This window comes from Nycticebus coucang, chromosome 12, assembly GCF_027406575.1.
Source record: "Nycticebus coucang isolate mNycCou1 chromosome 12, mNycCou1.pri, whole genome shotgun sequence".
In the NCBI taxonomy this organism is placed as follows: Eukaryota; Metazoa; Chordata; class Mammalia; order Primates; family Lorisidae; genus Nycticebus; species Nycticebus coucang.
In genome coordinates, this window is record NC_069791.1 from 75,332,474 (window position 1) to 75,354,325 (window position 21,852).

The window sequence follows — 21,852 nt, forward strand, 5'->3', positions numbered from 1 at the left end:
CGCTTTAACCTTGGAACACCTCAGTTACTTTACCTGTATATGGGGGCCACGATAATTGATGCCCTGTAGGGTTATGAAGCTGCTACAGTATGTGTGGATACTGCACAGGGAGAAGGGCAGCCTGGCAGCTTGGCACCGAGTGGCACTCAGTAGGGCTAGCTCTTACTGCACTTAGGTCAGCTAGAAAATGCTGGACAGCACCTTTTTTTCTAAGTAGTCTCTGGCTCTTCTCATTTATTGTTTTTCCTGCTGCAAAAGTGCAGGCTGAAAATTGGTGAGCGAATTCTCTGCTCCCCAAACACTGCTTGGCTCTCTCAGTTCACTTGCTGGTTAGGAATTTGGGAGATTCAGACTCCAGCAAGGCATGAGTGTTGGTGGCCTGTTATTACTGGCAAATTTCTTCTCCCACTTTCTTGCTAGAATAGCATGATTCTGTCCGCAGGTCCGTTGCAGGAGGGCCTCACTGAGGTGCTAATCAACTGGACGGATGGGCTCCAGGCACTCTGCTTCTCCATTTCCCATGTGAATGACAGAATGACAGCAGACTGTCTCCTCCTCAGAGGCTGTGCACATGGAGGTGTGGCCCTCACCATTGGAGACCTATGCAGCCTATTAGAGGTTGGATCTGGTTGAACTGTCCTGTGCCTTCATCACACCTGGTGCTTCTGGGGACCCACAAGCTTACTGATAAGGAGCTGCACGTGAAAGGGAAAAAGCTGAGATATTGGTGTCCTCTGCCACTGTGTCATTGTCATAATGGGGCAGTAACATGATTGGTTAAAAGACACCAACAGACATAATCAGAGGATATGATATTTCTTTAATGAACAAATAGAACGACTTCTAGATGTGATTTCTTAAAGAAGTAGACAACGCAGAAAGCTCTCTCTCAACTGGAGGTCCCAGCTTCCTGGCCCCCTCAATCCCCATGGCAACATGTAGCTACTACAAGTTCCATCTGCATGGCATGAAGCCTTTGCGAGGCACAAGATCATTGCCTCTGTCAGACGGGCTCAGGGAGCATCAGTTATTTTGGCACACCTTCCACATGTGCTCCCAGTCTCCTCCTCTGCTCTCTTCACATTTTTGTGACACTAGCCAAGTGCTTTCCTGTTCAGTTGGTGCAAAATGGGTATGAAGCAATGGCAGTGCATGCACATTCCTGAATATTTCTGTGAAATGGGTGACTTGCAGGTCAGCTTTTGCCTCAGCTGATCTATCCCTGTTCTCGACTACCTGTAGTGTCTACTGGCACTGGTAGAGCCATTGACTTAGACTTTTGGGGTGCTCTAACAAAATATCTTAGATGGGGGAATTTATAAAATGTAGAGACTAAAAGAAAGAAGGACTAAGAAATGTGTTACTCACAGTTCTGGAGGCTGTAAAGTTCAAGATCAAGGTGCCAGTAGATTCCATGTCTGGTGAGGGCATGTTCCTCATAGATGAAACTTATGTGTCCTCACATGGCAGGAGGAAATAGTCACCCTATATGAGGGCACTGTAAGACTTCCCAAAGGCCCCACCTCCTAATGCCAATGCCTTGGAATTACGTTTCAACATATAAATTTTGGAGGGACACAAACATTCAGATGCTAGCATCATTTGATAGAATACTATTCAGTAATTAAAGAGTAACAAACTATTAAAAGCTCATGTACTGACACAACCGAATCTTGAAATAATTATGCTAAATGAAAGAAGACACACAAAAAGAACTCCGCTTATGTAAAACTCTAGAACAGTGGTTCTCAAACTGTGGGTTGCAACCCCTTTGGGGGTTGAACGACCGTTTCACAGGGGTTGCCTAAGACCATCCTTCATATCAGATATTTACATTACAATTCATAACTAGCAAAATTACAGTTATGAAGTAGCAACGAAAATAATTTTATGGTTGGAGGTCACCACAACATGAGGAACTGTGTTAAAGGGTTGTGGCATTAGGAAGGTTGAGAACCACTGCTCTAGAAGATGTAAACTAGCCAGTTAGGACAGAAAGCTGGTAGATGATTGCCTGGGATGGTGGGGATGGTGGTGGGAGAAGAGGAAGGGGCTAATAAAGGAGCACAAAGAAACTTTGGGGGGTGATGGGTAAGTTTATTGTGTTGAATGTGGTTATGGTTTTCTGAGTATACCCATTCATCAAAACTTAACAAATTGAGTGTTTTAAATAAATGTACCTTACTGACTATAAATTATACCTCAATAAAGGCATTAAAAATCAATTAGTGACTGTGAAAAAAACCTCATACATTCATAGGGAAGGGCAATTTTTGGTGAGAGAAGGGATTGAGAAGATGAACAGAAATTCATTTTCTCACAGTTCTGGAAGCTGGAAGTTTGAGATTGAAGTGTCAGCAGGGTTGGCGCCTTCTCTTCCAAGGTCTCTCTTGCCTTGTTTATGGCCGTTCTTTCCCTGTGTCCTCTTGTGATCATCTCTGCCTGTGTCTGTGCACCCATCTCCTCTTTGTTGTTGTTGTTGCCTTGGACAGAGCACAATGGCGTCATCATAGCTCACAACAACCTCAAACTCTTGGGCTCAAGCAATCCTCTGGCCTCAGTTTTTCTATTTTTGGTAGAGATAGGGTCTTGCTCTTGCTCAGGTTGGTCTTGGACTCCTGAGTTCAAGCTATCTGCCCTCCTCAGTCTTCCAGAGTGCTGGTATTATAGTCATGAGCCACTGTGGCCAGCCCCCATCTCCTTATAAAGACGTATTGGATTAAGGGCCACTTTCATGACCTCGTTTTATCTCCTTGAAGACTCTATCTCCAAATGCAGTCACATTCTGAGGTCCTGGAGATTGGAACTTCAATGTATAAATTTGGGGGGTACACAATTTAGTCCATAACATTGTAAACTAAAAATAAAAGCTTAAGCCTTTTTGACTGAATGGACCTCCTCTTGACCAAGGGGACTCCAGGAAAAAACCCTTTAAACTGAGTTCCTAAAATGCGAAGGGAAGGGAGGTCATGCATGCCTTATTATACCCCCTCCCTTTTAAAATTTAGACTAATTGCAAACTTGATCTAAAGCCATACACAGCAAAGGTTAACTCATACCTACAGGCCATAAATTTATTTAATTGTTCACTTTGAGTATATTGTGGCTTGCTGTATAATTAATAGACTTTCTTATTTAAAACATTCATGTCTACTGATTCTAAGCCTTTAGACAAAGCCTTATTTCTTTATTTTTTAATTTTTTGTCACCCTCAGTAGAATGTTGTGGTGTCACAGCTCACAGCAAACTCAAACTCTTGGGCTTAAGTTATTCTCTTGCCTCAGTCTCCCAAGTAGCTGGGACGACAGGCACCCACCACAATGCTGGGCTATTTTTAGAGACAAGGTCTGGCTCTGGCTCAGGCTGATCTTGAACCTGTGAGCTCAGGCAATCCACCCCCCTCAGCCTCCCAGAGGGTTAGGATTACAGACATGAGCCACTGTGCCCTGCAAAAGCCTTATTTCTTTAACCAATTATAAATCAAAGAATCTTTGAACCCACCTATAACTTGTAAGTTCCCCCCACTCCCACCACCCTGTCCCAACTTGGAGATGTCTTGACTTTTTAGGCCAAACCAGTATATACTTTCCATGTATTGATTTACCTGCAATTCCTGTCTCCCAAAGTGTATAAAACTGAACTATAACCTGACTGCCTTGGGACTGCTTACTCAAGACTTCTTGGTTATGGTTCCCTGGGCCATAGTCACACATATTTGGCTCAGTATAAACTTCTTTAAATTATTTTATAGAGTTTTGGATTTTCCTGTTAGCAACATGATTTTTTTTTTACAAATTATTTATTTTTATTGTTAAATCATAGCTGTGTACATTAGTACAATCGAGGGGTACAATGTGCTGGTTTCATATACAATCTGAAATATTCTCATCAAACTGTTCAACGTAGCCTTCAGGGCATTTTCTTAGTTATTGTATGTAGGCATTTGTATTCTGCATTTAGTAAGTTTCCCCTGCACCTATTCTAAGATGCACCGTAGGTGTGGCCCCACCCATTACCCTCCCTCCTCCCTAACCTCCCCCCTCCCTTCCCCTTCCTTGGCCCTTTCCCCATAGTCTTGTGATATAGTTGGGTTATAGCCTTCCTGTGAAAGCTATAATTTAGCTTCATAGTAGGGCTGAGTACATTGGATACTTTTTCTTCCATTTCTGAGATACTTTGCTAAGAAGAATATGTTCCAGCTCCATCCATGTAAACATGAAAGAGGTAAGTCTCCATCTTTCTTTAGGGCTGCATAATATTCCATGGTATACATGCACCACAATTTGCTAGTCCATTCGTGGGTCGATGGGCACTTGGGCTTCTTCCATGACTTAGCAATTATGAATTGGGCTGCAATAAACATTCTGGTACAGATGTCTTTGTTATATTGTGATTTTTGGTCTTCTGGGTATAAACCTAGTAACATGATGTTTTTGATAAGATGATGGTGTTGTGCATAGCAAGAAAACTCATCTTGAAACCCAGCAGATAAGCATTCTGACTCCTTTGCTCCTTTCTAGAACACTGGGCAGGTAACTGCCCTCATCTGAGAATGGCAGATACTGCTGGGTGGCTTGTCTGACAACTATCTTGTGGCCTAGTGGGAAAAAGTCAAGGGTATGGCAGAAATGTTGTCCCAGAGGCAGCCTTAAAAATCAGTAAGGAGTGCTGCCAACCCTGGAACCATCTACCCCGAGGATTCTGCTGAATGAGAAACAATTGTCCACAATGACTAACTCCTTTCACTCTGGTATTCTGTGGCTCGCTTCCCAGAGTGGTAACAGATGTATTACTGAATTGTTGGGAAAAGTAAATAAGAGAAAGTTTAGAAAATCAGAATGCCCAGCTCATAGTAGATCTGTGGTCAGTGGCAGCTATTGCTCCCCTCAGGGAGAATCTCAGCCCTTAGATATTTGGATCAAGCACCTCTTGTTTTCTGAGAGGACTTCTAATCCTTAAATCGGAACACCAAGGCAGCTTCCCAATGTCCTTGTGGCTGGGTGGTTATCTTTCTTTCCTAACTAGTAGCAGGTGTTTGGCTGTGTCCATTAAAAGCCATTTTGTGTTGCCCTGACAAACGAGTTTTTTATTTAGTGGTGTAGGATCAATAATGCGGTATCTCATGTGAATTATTAAAATGGAAAATGTCTGCTGGGCTGACAATCGTATTATCGATATGTACTGAGCAATAAATTATGTGAAACAAAATGGAGCAACTGGCCTTATAAAAGGCTTTTCTGGGGGCATTGCTGGCTTTGTTACGGCCATAGCTGTGACTTCCCAGGGCTGCATTTGGAAAAAGTGCTCACTGGAGTCTGGGCAGCTTTCCATCTCAAGTGGGAACACGGCTGCCAGCTGTCTTGGCTCTTGGAGTTAGTCAAAGCCTGTTTGTAATGAGCTCTTCTCTCCATCTCTGTCGGCCCCGGATGGAGTAGAGTCTGTCCTGACCTGAACCCTTCAGCCAGGCTGCCCATTCTCTGTCCCCTGCTCAGTGCCATGTGAAAGGGCATTTCAGATGCCCTAGTCCTGCTGACATAAGGAGTTGTCCTAAAGCCGACTTCTACCTCTGCTTTCTACCTTCTTACTCAGTCTGGCACTCACTTGGCTCCTAACCTATAGATTTTATCTTCTATTTCTGACTTCTGAAAACTGGTACAACTTTTCCAGGACTTTCCTTTAGATCCAGCTACTCTCACTTTCTGCTTGTCATTTGCTGATTTCTTCATGTAATCACTTTGCTCCCCACCAGTCATCAGCCTCTCCCCCTGAGAGTTGAGAAGTCTCAACCACACTGGTAATTCCCTTGTGGGCATTTCTTTCTTTCTTTTTTTTTTTTTTATTGTTGGGGATTCATTGAGGGTACAATAAGCCAGGTTACACTGATTGCAATTGTTAGGTAAAGTCCCTCTTGCCATCATGTCTTGCCCCCATAAAGTATGACACACACCAAGGCCCCACCCCCTCCCTCTGTCTCTCTTTCTGCTTCCCCCCCCCATAACCTTAATTGTCATTAATTGTCCTCATATCAAAATTGAGTACATAGGATTCATGCTTCTCCATTCTTGTGATGCTTTACTAAGAATAATGTCTTCCACGTCCATCCAGGTTAATACGAAGGATGTGAAGTCTCCATTTTTTTTAAAGGCTGAATAGTATTCCATGGTATACATATACCACAGCTTGTTAATCCATTCCTGGGTTGGTGGGCATTTAGGCTCTTTCCACATTTTGGCGATTGTAAATTGAGCTGCAATAAACAGTCTAGTACAAGTGTCCTTATGATAAAAGGATTTTTTTCCTTCTGGGTAGATGCCCAGTAATGGGATTGCAGGATCAAATGGGAGGTCTAGCTTGAGTGCTTTGAGGTTTCTCCATACTTCCTTCCAGAAAGGTTGTACTAGTTTGCAGTCCCACCAGCAGTGTAAAAGTGTTCCTTCTCTCCACATCCACGCCAGCATCTGCAGTTTTGAGATTTTGTGATGTGGGCCATTCTCACTGGGGTTAGATGATATCTCAGGGTCGTTTTGATTTGCATTTCTCTAATATATAGAGATGATGAACATTTTTTCATGTGTTTGTTAGCCATTCGTCTGTCATCTTTAGAGAAAGTTCTATTCATGTCTCTTGCCCATTGATATAAGGGATTGTTGGCTTTTTTCATGTGGATTAATTTGAGTTCTCTATAGATCCTAGTTACCAAGCTTTTGTCTGATTGAAAATATGCAAATATCCTTTCCCATTGTGTAGGTTGTCTCTTTGCTTTGGTTATTGTCTCCTTAGCTGTACAGAAGCTTTTCAGTTTAATGAAGTCCCATTTGTTTATTTTTGTTGTTGTTGCAATTGCGATGACAGTCTTCTTCATGAAGTCTTTCCCCAGGCCAATATCTTCCAGTGTTTTTCCTATACTTTCTTTGAGGATTTTTATTGTTTCATGCCTTAAATTTAAGTCCTTTATCCATCTTGAATCAATTTTTGTGAGTGGGGAAAGGTATGGGTCCAGTTCAGTCTTTTACATGTAGACATCCAGTTCTCCGAACACCATTTATTGAATAGGGAGTCTTTCCCCCAAGGTATGTTCTTGTTTGGTTTATCGAAGATTAGGTGGTTGTAAGACGTTAGTTTCATTTCTTGGTTTTCAATTCGATTCCAAGTGTCTATGTCTCTGTTTTTGTGCCAGTACCATGCTGTCTTGACCACTATGGCTTTGTAGTACAGACTAAAATCTGGTATGCTGATGCCCCCAGCTTTATTTTTGTTACAGAGAACTGCCTTAGCTATACAGGTTTTTTTCCAGTTCCATACAAAACGCAGCATCATTTTTTCCAAATCTTGAAAGTACGATGTTGGTATTTTGATAGGAATGGCATTGAATAGGTAGATTGCTTTGGGAAGTATAGACATTTTAACAATGTTGATTCTTCCCGTCCATGAGCATGGTATGTTCTTCCATTTGTTAATATCCTCTGCTATTTCCTTTCTGAGGATTTCAAAGTTTTCTTTATAGAGGTCCTTCACCTCCTTCGTTAGGTATATTCCTAGGTCTTTCATTTTCTTTGAAACTATGGTGAAGGGAGTTGTGTCCTTAATTAGCTTCTCATCTTGACTGTTATTGGTGTATACAAAGGCTACTGACTTGTGGACATTGATTTTATATCCTGAAACATTACTGTATTTTTTGATGACTGCTAGGAGTCTTGTGGTTGAGTCTTTGGGGTTCTCTAAGTATAAGATCATGTCATCAGCAAAGAGGTAGAGTTTGACCTCCTCTGCTCCCATTTGGATTCCCTTTATTTCCTTGTCTTGCCTAATTGTATTGGCTAGAACTTCCAGCACTATGTTGAATAGTAAAGGTGACAGAGGACAACCTTGTCTGGTTCCAGTTCTAAGAGGAAAAGCTTTGAGTTTTACTCCATTCAGTAAAATATTGGCTGTGGGTTTGTCATAGGTAGCTTCAATCAGTTTTAGAAATGTGCCACCTATGCCTATACCCTTCAGTGTTCTGATTAGAAAAGGATGCTGGATTTTATCAAATGCTTTTTCTGCATCTATTGAGAGGATCATGTGATCTTTATTTTTGCCTCTGTTAATATGGTGGATAACGTTTATGGACTTGCATATGTTAAACTAGCCTTGCATCCCTGGGATGAAGCCTACTTGATCATGAGGAATGACTTTTTTGATGATAAGCTGTAATCTATTGGCTAGGATTTTGTTGAGAATTTTTGCATCTATATTCATGAGTGAGATTGGTCTGAAATTCTCCTTTTTGTTTGGGTCTTTTCCTGGTTTTGGTATCAGGGTGATGTTTGCTTCATAGAATGTGTTGGGGAGGATTCCTTCTTCCTCAATTTTTTGGAATAATTTCTGCAGTACAGGAATAAGCTCTTCCTTGAAGGTTTGATAGAATTCTGGAGTGAAGCCATCTGGACCAGGGCATTTTTTGGTTGGAAGATTTTTTATTGTTTCTTTGATCTCAGTGCTTGAAATTGGTCTGTTCAGGAGCTCTATTTCTTCCTGGCTGAGTCTAGGGAGAGGGTGTGATTCCAAATATTGATCCATTTCCTTCACATTGTCAAATTTCTGGGCATAGAGTTTCTGGTAGTATTCAGAGATGATCTCTTGTATCTCTGTGGGATCAGTTGTTATTTTCCCTTTATCATTTCTGATTGAGGTTACTAGAGATTTTACTTTTCTATTCCTCGTTAGTCTGGCCAATGGTTTATCTATTTTATTTATTTTTTCAAAAAACCAACTCCTTGTTTCATTAATTTTCTGAATGATTCTTTTGTTTTCAATTTCATTGATCTCTGATTTGATTTTGGATATTTCTTTTCTTCTACTGAGTTTAGGCTTAGATTTTTCTTCTTTTTCCAATTCCATAAGATGTCTTGTGCGATTGTTGATGCGCTCTCTTTCTATTTTTCAAATGTAGGCATCTAAAGCGATGAATTTTCCTCTCAAAACTGCTTTTGCAGTATCCCACAGGTTTTGGTAGCTTGTGTCTTCATTGTTGTTATGCTCAAGGAAGTTAATGATTTCCTGTTTTATTTCTTCCTGCACCCATCTGTTATTCAACAGAAGATAGTTCAATTTCCATGCCTTTGTGTGGGGTCGAGCATTTTTGTTAGAGTTGAGTTCCACCTTTAGTGCCTTATGGTCTGAGAAGATACAAGGTAAAATTTCAATTCTTTTGATTCTGTTGATATTTGTTTTGTGTCCCAGGATATGATCAATTTTGGAGAATGTTCCATGGGGTGATGAGAAGAATGTATGTTCTTTATGTTTGGGGTGGAGTGTTCTATATGCGTCTATCAAGCACAGTTGTTCTAGGGTCTCATTTAAATCTCTTATATCTTTGTTTAATTTCTGTTTAGAGGATCTGTCCAGCTCTGTAAGAGGAGTGTTAAAGTCCCCTGTTATGATGGTATTATCAGATATCATATTGCTCAGACTGAGTAAGGTCTGTTTCAAGTATCTGGGAGCATTTAAATTGGGTGCATAAATATTTAGAATTGAAATGTCTTCTTGTATTTTCCCTTGACCAATATAAAGTGACCATCTTTGTCTTTTTTGACTTTAGTTGTTTTAAATCCACATGAATCTGAAAATAAGATCGCAACTCCTCTTTTCTTCTGAATTCCATTTGCCTGAAAAATTGTCTTCCAAGACTTGACTCGGAGCTTTAATTTGTCTTTTGAAGCCAGGTGTGTTTCTTGCAGACAGCAAATGGATGGCTTGTGTTTTTTAATGCAGTCAGCCAATCTATGTCTCTTAAGTGGGGAATTCAAGCCATTAACATTTATTGAGATAATTGATAAGTGTGGTAGTATTCTATTCATCTTATTTTGTGAGAGTCCATTGCTTAGTTTTATCTTTTGCATCAGTGTGGAGGTTAGGTTCTGTCCTTTAATTTCTGAGTTCTTATTTTGCTGCTGATCCATTGTGCTGGTCAGTGTGCAGAACAGGTTGAAGTATTTCCTGTAGAGCTGGTCTTGTTGTGGTGAATTTCCTCAATGTTTGTATATCCGTAAGTGATTTGATTTCTCTGTCAATTTTTAAGCTTAGCAGGGTACAGAATTCTGGGCTGGAAATTGTTCTATTTAAATAGATTAAAGGTGATGACCATTGTCTTCTTGCTTGGAAAGTTTCATTAGAGAAGTCTGCAGTCACTCTGATGGATTTGGCCCTGTAGGTCAACTGGTGCTTACTCCTGGCAGCTTGCAGAACCTTTTCTTTTGTCTTGACTTTGGACAGGTTCATCACAATGTGTCTTGGAGAAGCTCGGTTAGAGTTGAGGCGACCTGGGGTCTGATAGCCCTCTGAAAGCAGTGTGTCAGAATCTTTGGTGATGTTTGGGAAATTTTCTTTTATAATATTCTCTAGTATGGCTTCCATTCCTCTGGGGGCATTCTTCTTCCCCTTCTGGAATTCCTATAAGTCGTATGTTGGAACGCTTCATAAAGTCCCATAATTCTGACAGTGAACATTCTGCTTTCTCTCTCTTCTTTTCTGCCTCTTTTACTATCTGAGTTATCTCAAGAACTTTATCTTCTACCTCTGAAATTCTTTCTTCTGCATGGTCTAACCTGTTGCTGATACTTTCCATTGCATCTTTAAGTTCCCTAATTGACTGTTTCATTTCCTTCAGCTCTGCTATATCCTTTTTATATTCTTCATATCGTTCATCTCTGATTTGATTCTGTTTTTGGATTTCCTTTTGGTTATTTTCCACTTTATTAGCAGTTTCCTTCATTGTTTCCATTATTTCTTTCATTGTTTTCAACATGTGTATTCTAAATTCCCTTTCTGTCATTCCTAACATTTCTTTATAGGTGGAATCATCTGCAGTAGCTACCTCATATCCCTTGGCAGGGTTGTTCTGGACTGGTTCCTCATGTTGCCTGGAGTTTTCTGCCTCATGAGTGATTTCTTTTATCTGTTTCCTTGCCCTAATTTTCCTTTCACTTCCTCTTGCTCTTTAAGTTCTGGTGCCTGTGGACTAAGGGTTACAGGACCAGAAGGGTGAGAAGGTTGAAGAGCAAAAAAGGGATGAAAGAAAGGAGGACCCAGTGATAAGAAAAAAAATAAAAAATAGAGAATGGAGAGGGGGTGGGTAAAAGGAATATTGACAAACAGAAGAGAGACACAGAAAGAGGGAGACAGAGCAATAGAGGTGTAAAGTAGGGTACTTTGACACAACCTTAAAAAAACCCCACCTCCTGGGGGTGCCCAGTTGGGTGGTTCCCTTGAGGTCAGCAGCTCTTTACTAACCTGATCAGACACAGTACCCCACCTCCACCAAGTAGAGAGGAAAGACAAAAATGCTATAAATCAAACCAAAACAAGCAAACAGAAAACTTTATGGGAGGAAATTGGGTGAAAAACCAAATAATAGTGGTAGAAACACTAGCAAAAATGAAGTTCTAATTATTGAAAAAGACAGCAATGGGAAATTATAATTACCTAGAAAAATTGAGAAAGAAAAAGGATCTGTATGGAAAAGGTTGAAATTAGAAAACAAAACAACATCAATAACATCAAAATAAACAAAAAAAACAACCAAATGAAAAAAAAATAACCAAAAACAAAGCAGTATGTATATGTTATTGAATATTGTCTGGGCTACACGTGGTCTTCTGGGGTATGAGATGTTAATCACAGTTCTGATATGACTGGAGGCTGCTGATTTCTCAAACCCCACCAGGTAGACACCCTAAATCTCTCTTTAGCCTACTTCAAAGGTACTTTGAACTTGTAAACTTGCTGAGCAGAAGCTTTCCCAGGAAAGTGCTTGTCGCTGGAATCACTACTGAAGTGGTTATCCACTTGCCCAGTGTGCCTAAACCAGTCTCACTCTGCCCCTGAGGGTCAGGGCTGCAAGGTGGCTCAGACCCCACCCTTAGGCTACTTGGTCACTGGGTTACCAGCTCCCACCCGTTTCTAGCTCTGCGACCCTGAGGGCGGAGCTTGCCGGGGCAGATTGCTCACAATGGCTCCCTGTGGCCCACAGCCAAACACTATTAGCTCCATCTGGCTCAGCGGCTCAGACTGGGGCCCTAGACAATGGCCAAAGTTCTCTGCACTCCAGCTCAGGCTCTCCCCAAGGCAGTTCGACTGAGTGCCAAGTCCAAAGACACCAAAACAGTTCACAGGTAAGGCCTTTCTGATTTGCAGTCTCGCTGCTACTGAACTTACAGTTGTGGGCAGGTTTAGACGGATTGAACACCCGCGACCACTTGCCGTTTTTCCATTGTGTTAGTCCTCCTCTTGGGGTCCAGAAGTTTCTTGCTGACTCCCTGTATCCTCACAGGGGTGATGATAGGCAGATCCTACCAGCCAGAGATGCCTGGAGTCCTATCTCCCCAGACTCACGGTGCCCAGATGCAAGGAAGCTGTTACTCGGCCGCCATCTTGCTCCGCCTCCCCTTGTGGGCATTTCTATTTTAATCATCATGATTTCTATAGAACCTAGCCCTTGGGGAGCCATCACTCCTGGGTATTGTGTTGCAAAGCATGCTGGGACCTCAGCTTCTGAAGACAAAATGAACAGAAAGAAGCTTCTGATCAGGCAGCAGTGTGAGTTGGGAACCCGATTTGCCTGTGGGGCTGACCCCCAAGGGGAGGTTTCTGAAGTTCAATGCATAATACAATAGGACTTGGTAAATGTGGGTGGATGTGGAGGATGGGAAACAGGTTCATGCAGTAGAATGTCATGGCCCCAGTCCCTTTAATGGGGGCTCAGGTGTGGACACTCTCTGCTAGTAGGAAGAACTGAACATTACACCAGAACCCCAAGTGTTCCTCTGAGCTCAGATGCAGTTGTTCTAAAATTCAGGTTCTAATCCAAGTTAGCACTCAGGTTGAAGCCTGTTGCTATACCTGAAAGAATGATTGTAAATCAGGAAAGTGTATATATTGGAAACAAAGGCTAGGTTAGCAAGAGTATCTTAGTAGGAAGGGATACTTAAAAGGTACATTACATATTACAATATAATTTTATAGTTGGAAACACAAAATGTCTATTACTTTAATAGAAACTACTAATAATTTAATTACACCAAAAGATCTTGAGTAGGGATATAAGAAGAGCAGAGATTATCAAGGTGGTGGGAGCAGCTCTCTCTGGGATATTTTAAGGAGTATCAAATGTGTGATTTTCACAATTATTTAGAAGAGGGATGGATTTAGCCAAAGAGGGCCAGTGGACCCTCACTAGTCAATATTTCCTGCTTACTTTGGAATACAAGCCCTTGAATTCTCACCTAGAACATGGTGGCCCAGAATAAAAGGTACATTTCCCAGCTTCTCCGCTGTTGGAGTTTGACATGTGACTAGGCTCTAGCCAATGGGATGTGAACAGAAATGTTGTGTGATGATTATAGGAAGTTGTGGCAGAAGCTGGCACTAGCTCTCAGCTTCTTTTCTTCTCCTGTTTCTCCATCTTGCTGCCTGGTGTGCAGATCTACTGTCTTTTTTTTTTTTTTTTTTTTGCTTTGTTTTTTTATTGTTGGGGATTCATTCAGGGTACAAGAAACCAGGTTTGTTAGGTAAAGTCCCTCTTACAATTGTGTCCTGCCCCCAAAAGGTGTGTCATGCACAAGACCCTCACTCCCTCCCTCCTTCCCTCTTTCTCTGTCCCCCCCCCCACCTCCCACTGTGTACTAGGTCATTTATTGTCCTTATATCAACATTGAATATATAAGATTCATGGTTCTCCATTCTTGTGATGCTTTACTAAGACTATTATGTTGCACTTCCTTCCAGGTTAATATAAAGGATATAAAGTCCCCATCTTTTTTAATGGCTGAATAGTATTCCATGGTATACATATACCACAGCTTGTTTGTCCATTCCTGGGTTGGTGAGCATTAGGCTGTTTTCATATTTTGGTGATTGTAAATTGAGCTGCCATAAACAGTCTAGTGCAAGTGTCCTTATGGTAAAAGGATTTTTTTTTCTTTCTGGGTAGATGCCAAGTAATGGGATTGCAGGATCAAATGGGAGGTCTAGCTTGAGTTCTTTGAGGGTTCTCCATACTTCTTTCCTAAAAGGTTGTATTAGTTTGCAGTCCCACCAGCAGTGTAAAAGCGTTCCTTTCTTTCCACATCCACTCCAGGATCTGCAGATTTTGTGATGTGGGCCATTCTTGCTGGGGTTAGATGATATCTCAGGGTGGTTTCTCTAATAATTAGGGATGATGAGCATTTTTTTTCATATGTCTGCTAAGGTCTGATGTCTTTTTTTTTTTTTTTTTTGAGATGGAGTCTCACTTTGTCACCCTCAGTAAAGTGCCATGGTGTCATAGCTCACAGCAACATCAAACTCTTGTGCTCAAGCGATTCTCTTGCCTCAGCCTTTCAAGTAGCTGGGACTAAAGGCACCCACCACAATATGTGGCTATTTTTAGAGATGGGATCTGGCATTTGCTCAGGCTGGTCTCGAACCTGTGAGCTCAGGGCAATTCACCTGCCGCGGCCTCCCGGAGTGCTAGGATGACAAGTGTGAGTCACCTCACCCAGCCTAGGTGCTGCTGTCTTGAACCTGAAAGATGAGAGCGATGCCTTGGGGATGGCTGAGGGCTGAACTAGAAGAATTCAGGATCTTTGAGGATTTTGTGGCACGGAGCTCATAAAAGCCTGTCTGGGTCTTTTTTTCTGGGGACATCTGTTACATGAGAAAGCAAATTTTTTTGTGTCAAAGGCACTATTATTTGGGTTTTTCTGTGACTGTAGATCACCACCCCACCAAATTGTTTTCTTCTCTAAAAGCACAGGGTGTCTGACTGCCCTCCTTTTGAAGCTGGGCTGGCCTTTGTAACTTGTTTTACCAATAGAATGTGGTGGAAGCAATGTTTGGGGATTTCTGAAGCTTGGTCACAAGAAGATTTGTGGCTTTTGCCTGAGTCTTTTGGAATGTTTGTTCTTGGGACATTGCTTCTCAGGTGTTCTTGGGACACCTGCCTGGCTGTGATAAATCCAAGGTAAATGGAGAGGCCACATATAGGGACCCTGGTCCACAGCCCAGACTGAGCTCCTAACCTACAGCAAGTGTCACCTGCCAGCTATGCGAATGAACCACTGCAGACCTGGAGCCCAGGTGAGCTCACAGATGACTGCGCTCCCAGCTGCTATCTGACTGCAACCACCTGAGACACCCTAAGAGAGACCCAACCTGTGGTTCCCAGACAATCTACAGAACCATGAAATACTGTACAAAGTTGCTGTTGGCAGCCCCTGAGTTTTAATTGCTGGTTTGTCACACAGCAAAAGATAATCACATTAGCCAATATTATCACAGAAATTATAATTTAGATTAAAAATCATCTCTGTCAATTGTTAAAAAGAACAAGGGGGAATTTAAGAAGTAAAGGTGAAATCTTAGATATGGGTTCACTTGTAGCCACTGATAAAGTCCTGGTTGATAAAGAGGGATCTCTTGTGTGATATCAACAAAATTCATATACTTGAGAAGCTGTCACAGAGTTGGCCTCAATCCCCTGACTCCCACTGTCCTGTAAAGTCATCTCCAAGCCCCTATACCATCCTTTGCCCCACAGGAATGCAGCATTCTCTAGATGGGCGTAGCTCTCCATGCTTGCTCCCATCTCTCTTTGCTCTTGGCTAAGGCCCTTCCTCTTGGCTTCAAAATTAGGCTGTTTTAGCATAACCCCTTGTTTTGCAGGGCCCCTGTTTGGTATTACAACCCAATCTGGACAGGCTATGCACCCTATTCATCCCAGCCCCAGATTAATGACTGGCCCAAATCTAATGAATGGCTCATCTCCGGTGTCTCAGCTCACTCCAGATATGCACTTTGGTGAGGCATTGCACCTCCCTAAATAGATAATTCCACACTAGGCCATTGATGAGTAGGGTCTTAATTAAATAGAAATGAGATACCTGCTACTGCAGCCCACCTTGTGCAGAAAACAGCAACAGAAGAATTTGGAAGGAATACATTGGTTGGAATAATTCCAGGAAAGAGTCACCAGCACTCCCTGGGATTCTTTACCCACAACAGCCTTGCTCACTTTCCTCCCATCTTGACACTTTCCACTTCCACCTCACCTCCAATAACCAGGGACTCTCCTGCAGAATTGGGCTTAATGTGTCTTGTTCATTCCCTAAGCATAGAAAGGGATAATTGAGAGGTAATTGCATTATTGCACAGTTTGTAGTTAACCTTCTATTTTGGCTCTTAACGTGTGCATCTTTGCTCCAGGAGTACATTAAGGGTAATTATAGGCAATTCCCTGCCAAATCCAGAAAAGGTGTTTTCAGTGAGTATTGGGAGCCCACCAGGAAGGAAAAGTTAATGGAGCTGAGCTTGAAGCAGGTCCAAGAAGGTAAATGAATTAAGGTCAACTTGACATGAACTTTGGCTAAGCAGATCTAGAAAAATTATAGTCAGATTAAAGAGTTACTGCCTCATCATAAGGCCCAGAGAAATTGTCATGTAGTCCTTTATTCAACCAAAAACCTGAGTTCCTTTTCTCTGCTGAGCTTTGAGTTGGGGGCAGGCTGTGTTGAAAAGATTCTTTGGTGCTTGCTTGGCATTGACTGACATTTGTCAAGATCTCTCCATGAAGAGTCTCTAAGAGAGAGCCTTTGGGTTCCAGAGTGATGTGTTTTAACAATCTGCAGCATTTAAAGAAATAAAACTTTGTCATCTCCACTGTGGGTATTTAGGGAAAGTCAGTTATTGTCTATAATTATTCACAACAAGCCCCTGGAAAAATGAACATTTTATGTGGGATACTATTTCCCTTCACCTCAAAAGCAAAATAACCAAAAGAAAACTTGACAAAAGATAAACTGCAGTGCAGTGGGCTTCCCTTCACCAATCCCAGCTTGATCCTAATTAGCCTAGAACCTTGGGTCAAGTTGCTCAACTGCTCTGCGCCTGTTTCCTCTAGAGAGTGAGCTGTAACAGGCCACTTCTGTCACCTGTCTAATGAGTCCATATCTTGGCCTTCTTCCTGCTTAATATTAGGTCAAAATATCTTTAAAGTATACTGCCCTGGTACAAATATTGTTGGAAATTACTATTTTCAAAACAGTGTCTTACTCTTCTGTCTGCATGTGGCCATTCAAATAAAAGAATCGGGCCAGAGGTGAATGAAGAATGAGTATTTCTCTATTGGCTAACAAGACTCACGTCTATTGCTTTCCACTGCCCATCGTGGGCCCCCGTGAGCAAGTTTTTCTCTTCACCCTCCTCCCCCAGGAGGAAAAGTTGGTGCATTGGGTGGAGGTCTTAGTGCTGAGTTTCATTGACTGTGTGCTTTTCTTTTACAGAAACAGCCCTGGTAGCTGTTCAAAGGTTCCAGACAATATTGATGAGGATTAATGATCCTGTAAATAGGTGTTTAAAATAAATAAAAAGATGAAAACAGGGATTAGGGAGAAACTTCAGTGGGTTAATAAATGAGACGTTCAACTGCAAGTTCCTACAAGATTATTTTAGCAATTAGTGGGAAACATTTTGTCACAAACAAAATAAATCTGCAATCAGAAAATAATTTGCAATCAGCTTTGCAAGTAAAATCGTGTACTTTGCCCGTCAGTCGCAGGCGTTTTGAGAATTAAATGATCAAGTCAAGAGTGATGCTTTCAGAAGGTAAATGGTTAGAACCAATTATCCTGGCAATTAGCCAACTGTGAAGTGTCAACTGGGGAGGCATTTCACAGAAAATGTTTCCCTTGAAGAAGCTGTCCAATTGCACTGAGAGGAGAAATACCTTGGTGTGGAAGGCTGATGGTCTTTTCCGGGAATCTAGCATACACTCAGGTAAAATGCTTGGCAGGCCACCAAGGCGGCCGTCACCCTCACAATGAATGCAACCCCTTGCCATGACACGTGGGGCACTCTGTGGATAAGCACCTCAACTATTTCTAAGGAATGTGCTCATTGTACACATCAAGATTTATTTGAAGACCAAAACCAGTGTTGAAAGTGGTTTCTGCAGGTAATCAGTCATGCAAGCAATTAGAGGCCCACCCTGGACAGACCATCAGTGGGCAAGTTATCAATATTTGGCCTAAATTTTACTGCTGACCATAAAGACTCAATTCAGAGGGAACTTAATGACACTACTTATGACATATTTCAGTCATAAGTAGTGACTTTCCCTCCTTAATCTGGCAATAAAAGAGAAACTGCAAATGAAGGACATACAGCCTCTCTAATTTTCCCACAAAGAACACGCAGAATGTGTGGACCGAAGGCAGGAAGATTCTAAAGCTAGTTCTCAATGTAGCTCTATCTCAGTCAACTGGTTGCTATTCATGCATTATCTAGCATTTTCTCTCCTAATTTTTCTCTTAAATATTTATAAAACTTGCTTAGGCTGCAAAGACCCAAGAAATAAAATAGAATTATCTTAATAAAGAGAAGGTTGGGGATGTGTCATTTTGATTTAGAAAGCCCATTTCATGGTGTGTGTTGAAACAAGAAATAATTAATTTGGAAAGTCCTTGATCTCTGACTACAGTCACATTAATGATATTATAGTATTAAATATAATAGTATTTCACATTCATTATCCTTGTGTTTATTCTGAGCCCTTGTCTTCATGGTAAGAACAGTGTCCACGGCTGGGGATGATGAAAGCACAAGAGATTAAAACTGAAAGGGGTAATTTTGTGAAGCTGACTATTTACTCTGGATCTGAGCCACTTCTCAACTCAGATATCTCTTCCTTTCTCTTTTCAATTTGAAAAAAATTTGGCTAATTCATTGTCATCATTCACTCACTAACTTTGTTTCTTTTATAGTTCTGAGTTTATGTTCTAACCAAAGTCAATAAAAGAGAGTTTGTTAATGTTCACTCATTTCCATCAAGTTGCATTTCTTTCTTTCTTTCTTTTTTTTTTTTATTGTTGGGGATTCATTGAGGGTACAATAAGCCAGGTTACACTGATCGCATTTGTTAGGTAAAGTCCCTCTTGCAATCTTTATCCTGTGTTTTTTTTTTTTTCTCCCCCAAGATAGGGTCTCGTTCTATTGCCCAAGCTAGAGTGCAGCGGTGTGGTCATAGCTCACTACAACCTCAGATTCCTAGGCTCAAGTGATCCCCCTGCCTTAGCCTCCTAGATAGCTGAGACTACAGGCACGCGCCACTATACCTGGCTAATTTTTCTATTTTTTCTTTTTCTTTTCTCTTTTTTTCTTCAGAAATGAAGCCTAACTCTTGCTCAGGCTGGTCTCAAACTCCCGGCCTCAAGAGATCTCCTGTCTTGGCTTCTCAGAGTGTTATGATTATAGGCATGAGCCACTGTGCCTTGCCTATCCCACCCATTTTTGTTGTCATGGGGGAAGATGGGAGACCAGCACCAGTTGGAGCAGCCCACCTTGCTGCTGGACTAGCCCAGAGACAGTGGAAGCAGGGCAGGTATTGACCTCCTATGAACCTGTGAGTGAGCCCTTCTTTCTTTCCTATAGGGCCATCCTTCAAATATGGGTGTCACCCTCTACTCCCTTTCTTTTTGTTTTTTTTTTTTCCCACTACAAGGGACACCCCCCTATTAGCACTTGAGACACTTGTCCAGACCTCTGACCAATTTCCAGGCAACTTCCTTTTCAACCTTCACACTCAGTTCTTGGATTGGGGCTCCTTGCTGGCCCCAGGATCACCATGTGTCTGACATCCCTGTAAGGCATTCTTCAAGTTAAACAAAGCCCTCATTGAAGAGACTGACAGAACAATATTAATAGGAGATGGGGATGAAGGGAAGTTGATTAATAGATACAAATATATGGTCTGATAGAAGGAATGAGACCTAGTGTTAGATATGTCAGTAGAATGACTGGTTCACAACAATCTATTATACATTTCAATAGCTATTTTAAAATAGCTACAAGTGAATGATTCAAATGTTTCTAACATTAAAAAAGGCAAATATTTAAGGTGATGGATATCCCAAGCACACTGATTTGGTCTTTACAAATTATATGATAGTATTAAATTATCTGGAAACTATGTACATTTCTTACGCATCAATGAAATAAAAAAAAAAGAAAGATAACTCAACACAAGCGAGGCTGTCATACAGAAGCCCTTGCCCAGAGCAGCTGATGTCTTTGGTATCCTGAAAAGATGTGGAAATTCAGCCTTTCTGTCAGCTCTCCATTTTGTGCTCTGGAAATGGGATGTTTTGTTTGATAAGAAGCATTTTCTTATGGAAACTGTCTGTTACCTGATTCTAGTCTGGGAAATTCTGTTTTCACTCTGTGTCCTTGTCAGAGAAACTGAAGGTGACTGGACAGAGTCTCTCTGAATTCCATTTCTGTAACCCTCTATAGCCACATCTGTTTTCCTAAAGCCCAGCCCTCACCTTGTCATTTCCTTACTTGGGAACATCCAATGGCTTCCCCTTGCCAGCAAGTGAAGCTCAGACTCCTTTTCCATCTGGATGCAGTGTGTCTTTTAGAGCTCTTCACATGCCATGTTAACCACATTTTAGCTTTCCTGGGCAACATTCTAGTAATTTATTCAAATTTACCTTCCAGGCCGGGCGTGGTGGCTCACACCTATAATCCCAGCATTCTGGGAGACTGAGGCAGGTGGATTGCCTGAGCTCACAGGTTCCAGATCAGCCTGAGCAAGAGCTAGAACCTGTCTCTAAAAATAGGCAGGTGTTGTGGAGGGTGCCAGTAGTCCCAGCTACTTGGGAAGCTGAGGCAAGAAAATCACTTGAGCTCAAGAATTTGAGGTTGCTGTGAACTGTGATGCCACAGCACTCTACCAAAGGTGACAAAGTGAGATGCTGTCTAAAAAAAAAAAAAATTACCTTCCAATTTGCTAATTATTTCTTTAGCTGTCTCTAAGCAGTCATTTCACTCACCCATTTCATACTTAATTTTAGTTATTTAATTATTCACGTTTTCTTGAAATTCTTTTAAATTCTTTTCATATTTGCCTTATAATTTTTGGTAATTTCTCATCCCCTAACTAATACTACCAAATGTCTTTTTATTTATTTATACATACAAACAAATGCATACCCACACATAAGAATATATGCATGTGTATGTATACCAGGGGTGCCAAAAAATGTATATACATTTTAACAGATCTTGTTGGAGTAAAATAATCATTCTCAAAAAGTAAACAAATTTCAGGTAAAATGGATGAGCATAGCATGTCTAGGTACATTTGACTAGTAATGGTATCTTCAATCAATTTCGAAAAGTAATACATAGGTAACATTTCTTAAGATGTGTATGCACTTTTTGGCACTCATATATATGCATGTATGTGACATATTATTTTGTGTTCTGCCCTGGAACATTCAAATATCTAAAATATCTATGACTCTGATTTCATTTTTGTTGTTGGGTCTCCTTATGATTTTCTTCATCAGTTTTGTGTTTTTGCTTGTAAACTCATATTTATTGAAATACCTGTCTGTGATAATTCTTTGAGGGTGTGTTTAGAGAATATATTTACTTCAGTTTGCTTTGGGACATTTGCCAGTTTCATGGCAGCACTATCAACTCAGGGACACTTAAAATTCTCAAATTGGGTTGTTTTCATTTTTTAAGCCATGTAGGGAGTGTAAATTCATTCTTATGAATGCACTTGTGGTTAGGAATTCTTGAAGGAGATTAAGAAAAAATACCTATCTCCCACCTTATCTCCTTTTTTCTAAGGAAGACTTAGACAAGCAGGTTACTCTGTGTATTTCCTTGCAAGGGGAAATTTATTTTCTAGTTCTTGTATCACCAAAGGTATAGACCCCAGATGGATTGAAAAATACATCATTTCCTGGTTTTGAGAGATTTCCTTTACTTCCTAGACTACTAGACTGTGCATTGAAAAAGATTTTTTTTTCTTTTCTTCTATCCAGC